The sequence below is a fragment of the Thalia democratica genome, chromosome 3 (genome assembly GCF_965202585.1).
Source record: "Thalia democratica chromosome 3, ktThaDemo2.hap1.1, whole genome shotgun sequence".
NCBI lineage: Eukaryota > Metazoa > Chordata > Thaliacea > Salpida > Salpidae > Thalia > Thalia democratica.
Genome location: NC_139167.1, coordinates 57,951,642 through 57,963,078, shown reverse-complemented (window position 1 = coordinate 57,963,078; position 11,437 = coordinate 57,951,642).

Genomic DNA, 11,437 nt, shown 5'->3' with positions numbered 1-11,437 from the left:
TTCAATTATACAAACTATGGTTATTATAGAATGAGTTAACTTCAACCGCAAGTAGCTACTTGATCCAATTGCAGATATTTGTTTGGCAAACTGCTTCCAATCTTTCAGAGTTTGGTTAGGTCTATGGGTGAAGTATCCTTCGTTGCAAAAGTATTTAAATTCTCTACCTGCTAATGGGCGATCTAATATGGAATGTTTTAAATTGATTATTTTGGCAAGCAAACAGTTTATAAGATCATTTGAAAAGGTTTTAAACTTTTAGTGGTTAGATTAAAGACATGTTCAAAAATTTTGGATTAAATTAAAAAATTAGTTGAAGTGATCAGATTTTTTGAAAAAAGTTTGACTTTTTAAATACTAATTGAGTAAGATAAAAATTTTACATTAACAAAAAACTGTTTGTAATAATAAGTATTATGGGCTTATAATATAACAGAAAGTATTTTGCCTAAAATTTTAAATTGTTTTAATATAATTAAGTCATTTAAATTTTCTTACTGATTAGTGTATCAAAATTAATAACTTAATCTTTTAACTGAACACTGAACATAAAATAAATTATATCTGTTACTATTAATAAAATCTATTAATAAAATATTTTATAAAGTGTTTGTTTGAAAACAACTTTTTAAAAACCACGAACTTTTTAAAACCTAAGATCAAAGTGTGGAAATTTAGAAAAACATTTAATCAAAAGTACACTTTAATATTTTAAAAGTTGTTAATTTTGAGGTAATATATTTTACATAAACTAAATGCTGTTTAATCACTTTTTGCATCAAGAAATGTTAATTTAGAAGAATTAATCTGCATCTTCCTATTTTGTCTTCGTAAAAAAAGTATTCTATAATTTGGAAAAAAAAAATTATATTTATAATATCAACCAATCTAAATTTAGTCTTAATCTTAATATACTTCTTTCGCATAATGCTAATTAATGTTTTAATTTATGAAAAACCAATACTGTTATGCTAATGACTGCTTAAAAAACAAAACTTAGACGCATACACTTTTAGTGTTTAAACTTTCGTGGCTCGAAAAATTTTCCTTGTCGCTTTTTGTCATTTATTAAATTGTTTTTATACGCACTTAGTAGTTTACACTCCAGTGGGTTTTATTAAAACTAATTGTAATTTTTAATTCAATCTTTCATTGAACTAAACAAAAGTTACCAAATAATAACTTTAGTTAACGTACTTTTCTATTTAAATACAAACTGTTTTAATGTAGATTTTTTGAAAGGTAGACATTTTTGCACAAGTGACAATTTTTTACGAGGGTAATAAAAAAATAAATAAATAATATTTATACAAAAAAAAACCTGACCAAGGGTTTGGAGTGATAGTAAAAAACAAATAAAAAACAAATTAATAACAAAATTGATAAAAAAAAACCGACAAAGCTTAAAGATTAGGGGTGACAGTAATAATAAAAAGTAGAAAAAAAAATTAAAAAGAAAAAAATTACAAGAAAAAATTACTGACTTAAGTTAAAGGTTAGGGATAACAGTGATTGTTAAAAAAAATGCAAAAACAAAAGAAAATAATAAGAAGAAGAATGAAAGTAACCGGGTAAGAGTTAGTAGTAGTGGGAGTGGCAGTGATAAAAAAAAAAAAACAATAGTTAAATAAAGTAAAAAAAGTTTCAACCCGTGCAAAAGTTTGTTTGTACAAAACTGACCAGTCTCCAGTTTTATTATTAAGGTCATGGGCTATCATGACTTTTAAGTTAGTTGATTATGAGGGAATTATAGTAATAAACTAAAACTAAAATAATAACGAAATATTACGTTCTTATTGTTTTTAATGTTATCCTGATATTCATTTAAAAATTGTTTAATAAAAACAGTTTCATGTATTGTATAATATTTTCAAAATTTCAAAAAACATCTTTCCTTTAACAACAAAAATTACTTGCGCTACGAGTTTACACTTGAAATTTTAATTTAATGCTTAGTAATTAGATACTTTAATGTTGTTCGTTTTTTCACATTTTTATGCTTAGAATGTTTTTTAATGATTATTAAAGCTATTTTATTTACTGCAACCCGTGTAAAATATTTTCTTAGAAAACCGGACAGTAACTTGCACAATGATTTAGACCCCTTTTGTTATCTAATATTTATTCTTTAATATTTATAGTTTACTCAAAAAAAGTAATGAGATTTTGCTAATAAAAGAGCGACATTTAATTAAGGCAAAAGTTATTTTAGGAACTTTATAAAGGGATATATGATGAACTATGGAAACCCTGTACTAAACTATGAAGTTTTATACATTATGTAGTGTTGTTTGTTGGTTGTTAAGTATTAAAATGAAACAGAAAAAAAAAACTCGTTTGTTATTGTGAAAGGTTTTTAAACAAGTCACTGTGAAGGTAGTTGATAAACCTGCACTTGTGACAATCCTCTTATAGGATTCCAAGTTTGATCTTGTTCCATGCATGTTATCCATACCTGGGAATGAAAAAAAAAATTGAGCATTCTAATTCTAAAAGTATATAGAATACAATGCTAGATTTTTATATTTATTCTAAATAAGTTAACAAAACTATAAAACTACACAATTTTATATTAGTCTAAAATTATAGCATTTATATCTACAAAAAAATCTAAATTAAACAAAAACAAAAGCAGGCACCATTTTTTAAACATAAGGAATTTGCCTAATGTTAATCTTATGCTCTTTGTCGGAATGAAACTGACTTCAACGATGCTCGCTTCAATCGGAACCAATCGCAATAAGTGGTCACGTCACGACGTATACGATCGGAGCCACTAAGTTGATTTTGAAGCTGTGCTGTTTAACTGAGCACTGCAGTCCGGCAGTGAGAGCTCGCCTGACAACATCAGCGAAGCATTGTAGTCATATGTCTGCCCTGTTTTTCATCTTGTTCGGAGTAAGCATTTTATTGGTGCTCTCCGTCAAAATACTTTGCTCAATATCACTCAAGCTCGTCAAGCACTGAGGGGTCATCAACAGCCTGTTTGAACTTATTGTAAAACGCCCTGTTCTTCGCACTCTCTTCTTTGCACATGTCGTCCGAATGCCAAGCGGTCTTCGTGCAAAAAAAAATTAGTAAGTAAAAGAAAATTACTTTTTAAATAGAAATTGTTAAGTCTTTCTGTAAAAAGTTGTAATCGTATTTTTTCTTTAACTGCTTTTTTCATTAAACTCATTGGTTTACTTTACAATAAGTAAATTGAAAAAGAAAACTTATTTTAACATAGGCAACCGTAAATAGTTAAAGCACACTTCCTTAGGTTTTTTATAAACATAACATGCAGATCTGGTGTTGCCGAATTTTAAAAATATTAATCAAAATTTTTTAAATTAAACAAAAGACTACAAATCTAAGTGTCCTGTGACAACTATCATTTTAAAATATAGAGAAATAAAAGTAATTTATTTTCACTTAAAAATGTCAAAACATAACAATTTCTTGGCTATTTGCTTTTAAAGAAAATTTTTACGGATTCTAATAATTATTTGGAGTTGTTAATATAAATTACTTTTTTTTTTGAGTTCGGGTTTATTGGGTCGTAGCTAGAACCCATAGAAAAAGTGAGATATTTTGGTAAGTTAAAATTCTATACAAGTAAATAAAAATTGTTTTCTGAACTTTCAGACCTTTTTTAACACAAAAATACATATTATTTTTGTCATTAATTAATTTTTACAAGTTAGAATTTCTTCAAAAAAAAAATCGAATACTTGGCAAGCATTTCATTAAATGCTGCAACGTTTCGTTTCAACCAACATCATTTTGTGTTTTCAAATAAGGGGAATGTTTTTGTTACTATATTTCATTACAAAAAAAGTAAGCTTGTACTTTACTACTAATAATAGATCAAAACTAGAATAATTAGTATTCTTTGTCACATTAGTTAAACATTGATAGCTGCTTTTCTTCTTCATCTGCTATTTTATTTATTACTGAAAACTAGAACAAAAGTGTTGATGAGAAGCAGATTATCATATAATTAAAATTAGTTTCAATTGTTTCCTGGTGAAATGAGTTCTTCCAGATTTATGACAATTGAAATTTGCTTACAATTTGCAATTTATGATTGCCAAAAAACCTGAAATTTGAAATATTTTGAATAAAACCTATAGTTTTAAACAAAAAGCACAAAAAAACCTGGCATTTTAAACAACTTTTACATGATAAGTAGTAAAATTTAGATTTGACACAAAATCTATCAGAAAGATAAAAGTTTTTTGTCATCATCAATTTTTTTTTGTTATAAAACATGTTTAAAGAAGCATTATGATAACTTTTTAATGTAGTTATACTATGTAACACAGTTTTGCCAAAAGTTTTCCAAAAATTTGCCAAAAACATTTGCAGGGTTGCCAAAAACCTAGAATCCTGGAATTTGACAACTTAGGCTAAAAACCTAGAATTACAATCAAAAATCACTAAAATCCTAGAATTTTGAACAAAAGCCACTAAAAATCTGGAAAAACCTGGAATTTCAAAAAAATTTTGGTTATGCTTAACTTTAGGTGAGCATGCTTTGGTTCAATATACAGAAATTTGTCAGTTTTATTTTAATAATTTTCAATGTTATTTTGACTTAATCTGAAGCCCTGCTTATGTACTTATATTACTGAATGCAATTTTAGCTGGCACCTTAGGTGGTTCTTCAACTGTATATAACAGTGTCATTTCAACAAAGCAACATTTAAACTTTTTAGTATTCTTTAGTATTATGGTTTATGTTTCATTTTTCTTTTTAAGGTAGAAAAACATCAGAAGAAACTCACTCTCCCCTCTGCGACAATAAACGTTTTCTGAAGGTCAAGCGAGTGAGTTTGAGCTCATCACATCTTATTCCACCTGCCCTATCTTTAAATTTACTAAGAAAAAAAGTTACCTTTTAATTAAAAAAATAAAACTAAATCTATCTACAAACAAAAAAAAGTAGAACTTTTAACTAACCAAACTAAAAATAAAAAATAATCCTAACCCTTTATTGAAAAAAACCCTGGTGACACGTCGTTTGGCAAACACTCACAAGGTTAAAATATCAACATTAAAATCACATAGTGTGGGAAAATCCTGAAGCTCAAATCCCTAAGCAAGTGCTGCTGACGTTCTGAACAAAACAACAATAGCAACAATCCAATTATGATATCACTGCCACCAAGTGATTTCACAATTAGCCGTTGAAATTTTGAATAGCAATATACTATTAAGCAGTATAATTTAAAAACAAATAACTGCAAAACAACAAACTTCTAAAAGAATAGGAAAAAATAATGTAATTTATTGCTAGCATTAAGTTAACACAAATCTTGATCAATACTTAAAAACTTGACAAATAATTTCTTTCTTAACAAACTTATATTAGAAAAAGTAGAACATCTCAACAGAAATGTTCCTTTATATAATAAAAATGTTATAAAAAACATAAATTTTTTAAACTTAAATTTATACAGAAATCATCATATAATGGGAAAATGAAATATATAATTAATCTAGTTTATACACAAATGCACAAAAAATAAAACAATATACTCAGGCATATGATTATAAGCACTCAATTTTCACTTCTTGTAGAAAGTTAATAGAAAATTTTTATAACGGCATTTAAACTTATCTTTTATTAATTTTTTTAAATTTTCTGCGACACTAGACCAAAACTTGGACCCAAATACCTAATGGAGTTTAGGCTAAGTCTTGTTCTAGGTCTTTAAGTTATGAAATTTAATTTTTTAGAAAACCTTGTATTGTAGGAGTGAAGAGAACTAACAAGAGTAAAACTTTTATGCTCAATATCAAATTCAGTCACACTATTCTGCATCAATTTACAAACTTGCAATTTAAAAACATCATTCAATTTCAGCAGACTAGTTTTCACAAACAGTGGGTTTGTTGGAGTCAAAGCAGACACACGACAAACATACTTCACTATCCTTTTTTGCATATTTACAATTTGTTTCAAATAACATTCAGCAGCACCACCCCAAGCAGATATACAATATTGAATATGCGGATAAAACAAACTATAATACACTATTTTAAGTGTACTCACATCCAAATAGTACCTCAATTTTGACAACACAAAACAACTTTTAGACAGCTTTGATTTGAGAGATCTTAAGTGAGCCCTCCAATACAGTTTTTCATCCAAAACCACACCAAGTATTTTATACTTTCCGTCTGTTCAAGAGCAAGTCTATTTATATTTACTTTAAAATCACATTTTTTAGAAGTATTATATGTTTTTGTTTTAAGAAAACAAATAGAGAGATCTCAACTGCTTGAGGAGATGTAATATATTTATTCTTTCAAAAATTTATTTTACAAACTAAGTTTCGGTCAAAGACCTCGTCAGTGCTTAAATAAATCTAAAAAAAAGATATGTGACAGTCATGGAAAATAGTATTTAAACAATTAAATCAAAATAAAACCAAATTATTAATGAAAATTTTTACTTAAGAAACTAAACAAATCAAATTTTAATATTAAGACTGAGTTTTAGTAGAAATTTAAATTTTTAGCTAAGTTTTAAAATCAATATAATAATAATAATCAAAGCTGTATGTAGCTTTCTTTTTTCTTCTAGATAATTTACAGAGTAAACATTGCTTTAGCAAAAGTGTACTTAATGAAATGAGCTTAAAATTTAATTGAATTTGGTGTAGCTTATTTTAATTGTGAAGTAATTATTGAAAATTTGAACAATCTTGTGCCTTTAATCGTTATTAAAATTTAAAATCCCGCTCAAATGCTTTATATGAAAGCTTATAGTTAAAATATTTTTTTACCTAAAAACAAAACAAGTTAAATTATGGTACTAAGTTTGAATTTTTGGCAAAGTTTAAATTCTAGTTAAATTTAAAAATCAAAGAACAACACAAATAATAATAGTAAAAAGAAAATGTTGTAGCTTTCTATTTTCTTCTAGTTGATTTTAAAAGTATTGAAATTTTAGAAGTATTGTTAAAACACAAGATTTTAGTTTTAGAATAGTTAATAAAAGGTTTATTAGCACGCAATCATACATCAACTTTTCTCAGTTCTTCATTAATAACACTGTTCACACAAGCAGAATCACTATGTTGGTAGCTTAAGCAGGCATCATCATCAGCAAACAATCTCATATTAATCTCAGTGGAAGAAAAAATATCATCTATATACTCAAGCAACAACAAACAAGAACCTTGCAGTATACCAACAATCACAATTTCAAGCTCAGACACAACATTATTGATAACAGTTGATTGGCTTCTACTATTTAAGTAGCTTTGTAGCAAATTTAACATAGATCTTTTAACTTTATAACCTTTTAATTTTGACAAGAGTGTTTTATGATTTATGGTATTGAATGCTTTAGCTAAATGTAAAAAAACAGAACCATTAACTACTTTTTCTCACCAGCCTCAGTCAACTCATCCACAATCTGATTCACAGCCAGCTCAGTTGTACTATTTTTCCTAAAACCATACTGCTTTTTATGCAAAACATCATTTGACAAAAAAAAATGTTCAACCTCTCACACACTAAGGACTCAAAAATTTTCGAAAAAGGAGACAAAAGAGAAATAGGTCTATAGTTATTAACATCACTTTTACCAGACTTATAAATTGGTACCACTTCAGCATATTTAAGTGACTCAGGAAACACACCATACTCTACACATTTGTTAAACAGTTTACATAAATAAGGAACAATAACTTTTGCACTTAGTTTTACAAATCGTATACTTGGCACATCGGATTGCACACTTTTATTTGGTCTCATATTCCTAATGTATATCTCAGTTTCACTATAAGTAAATTCTTTGAATACAAAATCATTACATACTAAACTAAAACAAAACTCAAGATTATTATGAAAATCATTCTTTCTCTCATTTAACAATTTGTCAGCTATATTAACAACATTTTTATTCAATAAATCAGTTACTCTTTTCAGGTCACTCACAATTTTACCACTCTCGTCAAGCACACCATTTATTTTACAGCTTGAAGTAGATTTAGTGGAGACAATATTATTTAAAATTTTCCATAACTTTTTACTATTACATTTATTATACTTAACTATTTGTTTAAATTAAAGTCTTTTGGCTAATTCTATAACTCTATAAAGTAAATTTCTATATTTTTTAAATGAAACAGAATTTTTTCTTGTTTGTATTTTATTGCAAATTTTTAACATTAAGTTTTTATTATCAATTGAATTTATTAAACCCTTTGTTAACCACAGTTTTACTTTTAATTTTTGTTTTTTTTTATTTAATATTTCAATTGAAGCATGATGATAAACTGTTCCACTCAAAATAGCTTCAAACTCATCCCAGCATTTATTCACACCTTTACAATATTCTGCATACAACCTCATATTTTGCAATTTCATTTTAAGGCTACTTAAAAACACCCCAACATCAAATGAACTAAAATCTTGAATATATGTCTGTTTAAAAGTTACAGTTTTAGGCTTCCCACAAATAATTTCACACACAACAGGCATATGATCAGAGACATTATAGTTCACCACACCAACATTCAGAATTTTGCAATCAATGTTAGAGTACACATGGTCAATTAATGAGTTAGAAGAAAAATCAGCAGAATACATTGTTGGAGAGTTAACAAATTGTTTTACACCTACACTAGAAATACAGTTTTAATATTCAACAGTACGTTGGTCACATTTTAGCAAATTAATATTCACATCACCACCAATAACATAATCCTTTTTTCTCTCACCCAAATAATCTAAAGCACAAAGAAATTTTTTTTCAAAAAGAGCAAATGCAGAACTTGGATGTCTATACAAATTACCAACTATAACACATTTACTGTTTCCAAACTAACATTAATCCTTACATCATCCACATCACATTGGTTTAAAGACATATCTTCTACAACCTTTTAGTCAAGACTATTTTGTATGGTAACATATGTATGTTACATATAGCTGTGAACCTAGTATAAAAATTAACTCGTTTAATTAGGCTTTATTTAACTCTAAGAATAGTGTCATTTCAACTTAATGTCATTTCAAATTATATTTTACAGTAGTGGATAAATTAATTGTTTCTTTTCTTCTCAATAATATTAATATCAGAAAGCTGAAGACAATACTTAAAAAAGGACAGATAGGACTTATGAACTTATTTTCAAAATAAAATTGAAAATAAAGTTATATAACTCCTACATACTGAACCAAAGTGAGCTCACCTAAAGTTAAGCATAACCCAAATATTACATGTTATGTAGTAAAATTTCAATTTGACACAAAAATTCAATAGTAGTGTAGATAAAATTTTTGGTCATCATCCAAATTTTTTTATTAAAAAGCTTTAAGATATCTTTTAATGTTGTTATACTATGTAACACAGATTTTACCTTTAACTTCATTTTAAACTATTAATAGACTCTAAAACGTGTAATTTTAAAACCTGCAAGAAACTTGCTAAAAACATTTCCCTTCTTACAGTAAAAATGATTTTACTCTAAACAAGTCAATGCATATTTCATGTGTTGTATAAAATTTTATAAAAAAAAAAGAAAACTTTGAGATAAAATTATTAATAAAATGTTACAATCGATGTATTTTGTGCTTCATTTTCTTAGGCTACAATATAATATGCTGAGTAAGTTTTAATTTTAAAACAAATAATTCTCTGTTTAAGCAACTTAAACTTTAAAAGGTTTTTATTTTATGTTAATTTAAACCATACTGTTTAATTAAAATTCTTACTCAAATGTAGTACCTTTTTAGTTTACCGTTAAAATTAGACTACAAACTATCACCTAGCAAAATGAATTCCAAAGAAACAACAACAAAGTAATACCCCTAATATTTAAACGAAATGAATATTATACCTAGAAATACCTGGAATTTTAAAACTAGGTAAAATAATGGAGCTTGATAACTAAAAAAAATAGTTGAAGAAAACTTATAAATTAGAACAGATTTTATAAATAGAAATACCAAAAAGAAAAAAAAAAGCAGGATTTTAAAAAACCTGGAATCCAGGAAAACTTAGAAATAGAGAAATAAAAAAACTGGAATTTTGAACAAAAAAAAAAAAAAACAGGAGCAGGGTTACCCAAAAACCTGAAAATCTGGAAAAACCCAGAATTTGACAATTTAGGCAAAAAACTTGGGATTATCTGGAATTTGAAAAATTTTGTAAAAAAACCTGGAAAAACCTGGAATTTCTAACTATTTTAACTTGTTCAGTTGTAAAATTTTGATTTGACACAAAAAATCTATCACATAGATAACATTTTTTTGTCATCATCAATTGTTTTTTATTAAAAAATACATTTAAAGTAGCTTTACAGTATATTTTCAATGTTTTTATACTATTTATCACAGTTTCTTACCTTAAACTTAACTTTAAACTAAAAATAAACTAAAATGTATACTTTTGAAAACCTGGAGAAAATTTGCCAAAAATATTTGGCAACCCTGCTGGAGTTTTAAACTTTTTTTATATTTAAAGTAACAAAATTTTGATTATATATGAAAAATCTATTAAGCAGATAAAAAGTTGGTTGTATCATTTTAATATTTTTCATCAAAAAAATATTTTAAGTAGGTTAACAGTAACTTCTCACTAACTTAATCTTTGGATGACTCAGGACATCTCAGGATAAACAATTCAGGACATTAAGAATCTTTTAAAAACTTAATCAGGATAGTTTTGTTTTTTATGAAAAATTCAGGATAGTTCCAAGATTTCTAAAAAAATCTTTAGGAAAGTTTTTCTTAAAGATTTTGAATGAGATTTAGTTGATGTAGTTTCAATACTTTGTTTATTTATAACCAATTATGTTGAAAAACTTGTTTTTTATTAACTAAGTAAAGTTGAATTTTTTTATAATGGTTTGAAAAAACTCAGAATGACTCAGGACAGTTTTTGGTCATTCAAGTGAGAGTTTTTTTTTGACTCAAAGAGTGGCAACCCTGAAATATGTCTGTAGCAGTTGCACAACATTTTAAGTGATGAAAATGAAACTTAAATGATAATTTCAGGGACCATATCTTTTTACAACTTTAAAATGGAAAAATAAAACATGTACTAGAAACTTCTACTATTTGTAAGCTAGGCAACTAATCTAATAGGTTATTTTGTTTTATCTGGTTATAAGACTAACTGGGTGCTGACCAACAAAGGTTAGTGTAGAGTTTCCCAAACTTATTTTCTTAAACCCCCTTGGTAGAGTTTAAAAAATTTATCCGGTTTTTTAAATATTACCTCATTACTAGTTAATTAACAATTTACTTTTTTTTGCCTTAGTAATTAGTACCACCCATGATTGCTAAAATTGCCCACTGAGGAATACTGCTCACTTTGGAAAATGTCATTCTGAATAGGTCTTAATATAATTAAGTCTAAATATAAGTCTAAATTTAAAAATTTTTGCCTAGGATCCCTGCAGAGTTTAGTTATAAGTATAAATCATTTCAA